Raw genomic sequence first — 8,374 nt, 5'->3', positions numbered from 1 at the left:
TGTGACATCACTGTGTGTATTTTCCCTGTAGTGTGACATCACTGTGTGTATTATCTCTGTACTGTGACATCACTGTGTGTATTATCTATGTTCTGTGATATCACTGTGTGTATTATCCCTGTACTATGACATCACTTTGAGTATTATTCCTGTACTGTGATATCACTGTGTGTTTTATCTCGGTACTGTAACATCACTGTGTGTATTATCCCTGTACTGTGACATCACTGCATGTATTACCCCTGTATTGTGACAACACTGTGTGTATTATCTCTGTACTGTGACATCACTGTGGGTATATCCCTGTACTGTGACATCACAGTGTGTATTATCCCTGTAGTGTGACATCACTGTGTGTATTATCTCTGTACTGTGGCATCACTGTGTGTATTATCCCCTGTACTGTGACATCACTGTGTGTATTATCCCTGTACTGTGACATCACTGTGTGTACTATCCCTGTACTGTGATATCACTGTGTATATTATCCCTGTGTACTGTGACATCACTGTGTGTATTATCCCTGTACTGTGACATTACTGTGTGTATTATCTCTGTACTGTGACATCACTGTGTGTTTTATCTCTGTACTGTAACATCACTGTGTGTATTATTTCTGTACTGTGACATCACTTTGAGTATTATCCCTGTACTGTGGTTGACTTCTGTGCAACTTAAAAAAAAATGTTTAAAAAATCCCCCTCTAAGATAAATCAAACAAGTTAAAATCAAGTAAAGAAAAACACAAATGTCCCATTATAATATTCATGTATTGTGTGTATTATCTCTGTACTTTGACATCACTGTGTGTATAATTTCTGTTCTGTGGCAGCACTGTGTGTATTATCCCTGTACTGTGACATCGCTGTGTGTATTATTCCCGTACTGTGACATCACTGTGTGTATTATCCCTGTACTGTGACATCACTGTGTGTATTATCCCTGTACTGTGACATCACTGTGTATATTATTCCTGTACTGTGACATCACTGTGTGTATTATTCCTGTACTGTGACATCACTGTGTGTATTATCCTTATACTGTGAAGTAATTTTTCTGTTTATTACTGTTATCAATTTATTATTGCTTTGTGCTATTTTTCTTCTATCTGTGGCAAAGCAAAAAAACACAAAAAGTAGTTGATGAAGTAGTAAAAAAGTCCCCTGATGCTACATAGGCCAACAAGTGTATCTCCATCCAATTTTTTTTTATCTTTGTTGCTACATTTTAAGACTTGCAGTCCCCAAAATACACTGCTCAAAAAAGAGAATACACTATGATAAATGAATATCTCAATGAATATCCTGTGCAGGTCTGGATTTGGAATGTTAAAGTGGAAAATTCAATTTCAGGCTGATCCAACTTCAGTGGAAATGCCTCAAGACTGAAATGAGGCTCAGTAGTGTGAGTGGCCTCCATGTTCCTGTATGACCTCTCTACAACACCTGGGCATGCTACTGATGAGGCTCAGTACTGTGAGTGGCCTCCATGTTCCTGTATGACCTCCCTACAACACCTGGGCATGCTACTGATGAGGCTCAGTAGTGTGTGTGGCCTCCATGTGCCTGTATGACCTCTCTACAACACCTGGGCATGCTACTGATGAGGCTCAGTAGTGTGAGTGGCCTCCACGTACCTGTATGACCTCCCTACAACACCTGGGCATGCTACTGATGAGGCTCAGTAATGTGACTGGCCTCCACGTACCTGTATGACCTCCCTACAACACCTGGGCATGCTACTGATGAGGCTCAGTAGTGTGAGTGGCCTCCACGTACCTGTATGACCTCCCTACAACACCTGGGCATGCTACTGATGAGGCTCAGTAATGTGAGTGGCCTCCACGTACCTGTATGACCTCCCTACAACACCTGGGCATGCTACTGATGAGGCTCAGTATTGTGTGCGGCCTCCACGTGCCTGTATGACCTCCCTACAACACCTGGGCATGCCACTGATGAGACTCAGTAGAGCGTGTGGCCTCTATGATCCAACTTCAGTGGAAATGCCTCAAGACTGAAATGAGGCTCAGTAGTGTGAGTGGCCTCCACATACCTGTATGACCTCCATACAACACCTGGGTATGCTCCTGATGAGGCTCAGTACTGTGAGTGGCCTCCACATGCTTGAATGACCTATCTACAACACCTGGGCATGCTACTGATGAGACCCAGTAGTGTGTGTGGCCTCCATGTGCCTGTATGACCTCTCTACAACACCTGGGCATGCTACTGATGAGGCTCAGTAGTGTGAGTGGCCTCCACGTACCTGTATGACCTCCCTACAACACCTGGGCATGCTACTGATGAGGCTCAGTAATGTGAGTGGCCTCCACGTACCTGTATGACCTCCCTACAACACCTGGGCATGCTACTGATGAGGCTCAAAAGTATGAGTGGTCTCCACATACCTGTATGACCTATCTACAACACCTGGGCATGCTACTGGGAGGTCATACAGGCACGTGGAGGCCGCACACAATACTGAGATGAGACTCAGTAGAGCGTGTGGCCTCTATGTGCCTGTATGACCTCCCTACAACACCTGGGCATGCTCCTGATGAGGCTCAGTAATATGTGTGGTCTCCACATGCCTATATGACCTCCCTACAACACCTGGGCATGCTACTGATGAGCCTCAGTAGTATGAGTGGTCTACACATGCCTGTATGACCTCCCTACAACACCTGGGCATGCTCCTGATGAGGCTCAGTAATATGTGTGGTCTCCACATGCCTGTATGACCTCCCTACAACACTTGGGTATGCTACTGATGAGCCTCAGTAGTATGAGTGGTCTCCACATGCCTATATGACCTCCCTACAACACTTGGGTATGCTACTGATGAGCCTCAGTAGTATGAGTGGTCTCCACATGCCTGTATGACCTCCCTACAACACCTGGGCATGCTCCTGATGAGGCTCAGTAATATGTGTGGTCTCCACATGCCTATATGACCTCCCTACAACACTTGGGTATGCTACTGATGAGCCTCAGTAGTATGAGTGGTCTCCACATGCCTATATGACCTCCCTACAACACTTGGGTATGCTACTGATGAGCCTCAGTAGTATGAGTGGTCTCCACATGCCTGTATGACCTCCCTACAACACCTGGGCATGCTCCTGATGAGGCTCAGTAATATGTGTGGTCTCCACATGCCTATATGACCTCCCTACAACACTTGGGTATGCTACTGATGAGCCTCAGTAGTATGAGTGGTCTCCACATTCCTATATGACCTCCCTACAACATCTGGGCATGCTACTGATGAGGCTCATTAGTGTGAGTGGCCTCCACATACCTGTATGACCTCCATACAACACCTGGGTATGCTCCTGATGAGGCTCAGTACTGTGAGTGGCCTCCACATGCTTGAATGTCCTCCCTACAACACCTGGGCATGCTACTGATGAGGCTCAGTAGTGTGTGTGGCCACCATGTGCCTGTATGACCTCCCTACAACATCTGGGCATGCTACTGATGAGGCTCTGTAGTGTGAGTGGCCTTCATGTTCCTGTATTATCTTCCTACAACACCTGGGCATGCTACTGATGAGGCTCTGCAGTGTGAGTGGCCTCCATGTACCTATATGACCTCCCTACAACACCTGGGCATGCTACTGATGAGGCTCAGAAGTGTGTGCGGCCTCCATGTGCCTGTATGACCTCCCTACAACACCTGGGTATGCTACGGATGAGGCTCAGTAGTATGAGTGGTCTGCACATGCCTGTATGGCCTCCCTACAACATCTGGGCATGCTACGGATGAGGCTCAGTAATGTGAGTGGCCTCCACGTACCTGTATGACCTCCCTACAACACCTGGGAATGCTACTGATGAGGCTCTGTAGTATGAGTGGTCTCCACATGCCTGTATGACCTCTCTACAACACCTGATGAGTATGCTCCTGATGAGGAGGAAGAAGTTTTCCTGAGATGTCTTCAGACTGTCACATCTGTCACATGTACTCAGTATGATCTTTCTCTCATCAATGAAGAACGTAGGGCGCCAATGATGAAGCTACCGATCTTGGAGTTTTCTGGCAAATACCTACCGCCTTTCATGGTGTCTAAAATCCTAAATCCTACATCCAGAGGAAGACCCCAAGGTGTGTAAAACCATCCGGATACATTCATTTTCCAACTAGATTTTCCTATTATGATATATACTTCTTCTTTATTATCTTTTTCTTTTCTTTCTACACCTTCGTTTGAGTTGCATGTGTACATCACCCGTATATTATATTACATTCGGATAGAATTATACATTGATGATGTTGCAAAAAAAACACCACTTAACCTTCAGTTTTTGCCCAGTTCCCTAGAATAGACCAGTTTGTGAGAGAGACACGGAGACTCTATCAACATGTCGTTTCCATAAAGCTGAAGTAGTTAAAACTTTTCACAGATTTTGGAGAATAAGTTAATGGCCCTTGTCTTTACTCTAGAATGTTTATGGTCAATTTACACACTTCATGGCGCCATTTTACGCTTTGTGGCTCAATAAGCGTACTGTAATGAGGGCCATATATCAAGGAGGTGACACGGGCTTACAAGTCAGGTGGCTTTGGTTGGACCTCCTGGATTGGTGGCCAGATTTAGAAAAAACAAAACTCATGCAGATCATTAGTAAGAACGTGAGGGATGACATGTATTATCTTTAAATGGGTGGTCCAGTTGGTATTAAAAATTACATGGTGTTCAATCACTCGGACCCCTTACCAGTCAGCTGTTTCTATTTCATGGATAGTGGGAGTTGAACGTGGGAAGATTTCCCTGTGGTGGTCCTGGAGTAGGAAGAAGACGAAAAAAGGACACCCAACCCTAGTGTGATACTTTCTAGAGAATGAGGTAATTATAGTGAAAGGATATACTCTCACCTATAGGTTCCTTACATACGCTTTGTATCAGAATTACCTAATCTATTTCTCAATCCTGCTCACACTCCAGACATAGCGTAGATGTAAGGCTTTAGATACAGTTAAAGGAAACCTACCACCACGGATATTCCTATTAAGGTAGATCTAGTGGTAGGTGCATCTAACGTATATAAGGATAGCCCTTCTTAGGGTGTTCATCAAATTGATGAACACCCCACCTAAATTTTACTTTACACCAAATTTTAGCTATTCTGCAAATTTTCACAATGGATCTGGATGCTGAGATTGTAATAAGAGACGAATAGTTACCTCGACCTGAAATTATAGGGGTTTGTCCGAAATTTAAGATCATTTTTCTTAAAACATGGAACATTCATAAAATAGAGAAATGTATTAGTAAAAATACAACAAGTGAATGGTAGATTCTGGTTCTCTACTTTCCTTCCCTCGTAATCGTGAACATACTGTAGTGAATTGCAGTATTCTTCTACATCATGCACATTGTACTTTGGACTGACAAGTGTTACATAAAACTGAGAAAGCAACCCTGCTACAGATGACTGATCAATCTTACAATCGTTCCTAATATGGGTGACCAAATGGGACACAATCCATCTTTCTGGTCTTCCACCTAAATGGTCAGATCTCCTGCAGGCTCCTAGTAGTCTGTATTCAATTGCTGTGCAGATGGTTTCATAGATTATAATGTTTTTTTCCCCGTAAAAAGAGGTGTAATTTAAAGCTCCTGGGACGGAGGAACATTTGTCTTGGTCTTTGGTCTTGGACTTTGTAAGTCCTACCACCAGCACCACCACCATTCACCACAAGCATTCACCACCAACACCAGCTCCAACTCTTTACATCCTTAATTTCAGCTTTCAATGAATTTGGATTTTTATCTCTAGACCTCACCATTCCTGAGCAAGAAATTGTATTTGTTTTGACACCCGTTATGTTCTTCTATTGTTAGGTTGGAGGTCCCCAGAACTTCCCACCTGGAAATAGAGAGCATAAATAGCATCTTGAAGTCCAAAAATAATGACACTGCTTTCTATAGGATAGTTGGGCCTACAGAAGAAATTCCAACTGAAATCAGTGGATCAATAGCTATTAAAGGATTCTGTGAGGTTTTTGGGCACAGTGAAAGGTCCTCTTTAAGGTTTACACTGGCCAATCATCTGATGTGTATCCCTCAAAGCCGATGTTGGCATAAAGAATGGTTGGACATATTGGATCTACGTGTACCTAAGGGGAGATATCTCCGACCAGGGGAGTGAAGCCAAGCACTGTCCAGAGTTATTAAACCACCATGCCCAACCATCCCTACCCTCAAATCCTCTTACAGATGATGGAATCTGAAGTATGGAGTCTGATGGAGCATACCACAATTTTTCTGTTATGGTATAGGTTTCGTGTTGGTCAATGGAGGCTCTGGTAGGCCAGGTGCAAAGCCATGTACATGAGCCCTTAGGAGCAATAAAAGTCCTGTTTCATCTGCATTATTTTTTATGATGTGCCCTAGAAATCAAGATCCAGTGACAAATATCACCCTACCCGTGTACAGATACGAATTGAGCTCCTCTGTAAAATATAATGACTTCAAAGTATGCAGGGAAAAGGATAAGGGGTGCGGCAATATTTCAGCCTTGGTATTTAATGATGGACCACAAACTAAAATACTGAAGATGGGAACCTGGTGTTTACTGCAGCAAAAAATATCTCCAGTAAGTCCATGGAATTATTTGGATGGACGTAACCATTGGTATATTCAATAGTCAGCACTGCAGGTATATGGACTCCGTAGAAATAAAGGTACATAGTCTGGATTGCACTATGCTATCAAGATTGACTTGACCACAGATACCTGGAGTAGACAGAAGCAAAGGGTACAAGGATTGACTTGACCACATATACATAGACTGGACACAGCCAAAGGTTACAAAGAATGGCTGGACCATAGGTACATGTACTTGACAGAACCAGAAAGATTAATTTGACCACAGATGGACCATTGACTGGACTGCACCACTAATTTTGTATAATATGTAGTTGAAGGTCCATCATTTCAATTCTAGACTACCTGGGTTGGTGAAATCCACCTCAAATCTATATGTAGGGCGGTAGTGTTGGACTGCCAGATAAAATAATTGTGGGGCCCCTCCTTTATACTCTAGGAAATAAATCCTAGTAACCTCCAAATTAGGTTGTCTTCTGTTGTATCTATGGTGTCCAGTATAAGATTGGAGCCTGGACCACCTGGGGATCCTCTTGTACTCTGATGAACCAGTCCGACACTGAAGGGAGGCGTCACCTTTAGGGTCTGAAGGATCTGCTTTGAACTTCCTGGTGTCTTCAGTACCATAGCCAATTGGCCTGCAGTGTTTGGACTCCATATACAGGTAGTCCCATGGTTATGTACAAGATAGTTTCCATTGGGTTTGTTTTTAAGTTGAATTTGTATGTAAGTCGAAACTGTATATTTTATAATGGTAGATCCAAACAAAAAATGTTTTTGCCCCAGTGACAATTGGAGTTTCAAAATTTTTTGCTGTAATCGGACCAAGTATTATCAATAAAGCTTCATTACAGACACCTTACAGCTGATTAATGCAGTCTGGGACTATAATAACATCCAGAGACTTCACCAGAGGTCACAGTGGGCAGAGGAGTCCGTCTGTAACTAGGGGTCATCTGTAAGTCAGGTGTCCTTAAGTAGGGGACCGCCTGTATTCTTACAATCAGGACATGTATTGTTTTCTACAGCTTATATAGCGGAATAGAGGACATTTTCATTCCACATAAAAAACAAAATTTCCACATTGTGGTACAGATAAATTTTGAGGTAATTTTTCAATTGATACACAGTAATTTTCTACAAAATACAACTTTTCAGATACCACTCTTAATTTGTACAAGACCTCACATTGTAAAACTTCCTTGTCGATTAATTAGGTTGAAATGTTCTTGCCTTTTTTGGGAATTCTAAGGCATTATTTGAATATTTTATAGTTTAATTGTTTCCATAATTTGGAAAAAAGGGTCAGTTTTTTCCCAGATAGAGCGCCCCTCTTCTCCATAGGTGGTATTAAGTATTGCCGTTTTTCCTTATTGAAGTGATCTAAAAGGAAATACCAAGTTTAAAGGTTTTTCGAATTTAGTTGTCCTCATATAATCCTCCTATAATAGTTTCCTATGCAAAATGATTGTGCATACATAAGCATAACCTTTGACCACTGCATTGCACATAAACAACACTAATCTGGCGCGTATGTATTGTAACGCACACACTTCACAAACACATACAATTGTAAGACTGAACGTACAAAAGCTGACCTGACATGAGTAAGATAAGATTAAAAAAAATGGGGGCCAAAAACTTAAAGGCGAAAGCAGGCGAAACAAAAACGCTACAACTTTCTATCCCACATTACTTTTCAGGAGTCGCCTCGTACATTTAACGACTTCCTTCAGAGAGTGAAGCCGGTATTTCAAGG

Source organism: Engystomops pustulosus, chromosome 4 (genome assembly GCF_040894005.1).
Source record: "Engystomops pustulosus chromosome 4, aEngPut4.maternal, whole genome shotgun sequence".
NCBI lineage: Eukaryota > Metazoa > Chordata > Amphibia > Anura > Leptodactylidae > Engystomops > Engystomops pustulosus.
This window is presented reverse-complemented; position numbering follows the sequence as displayed.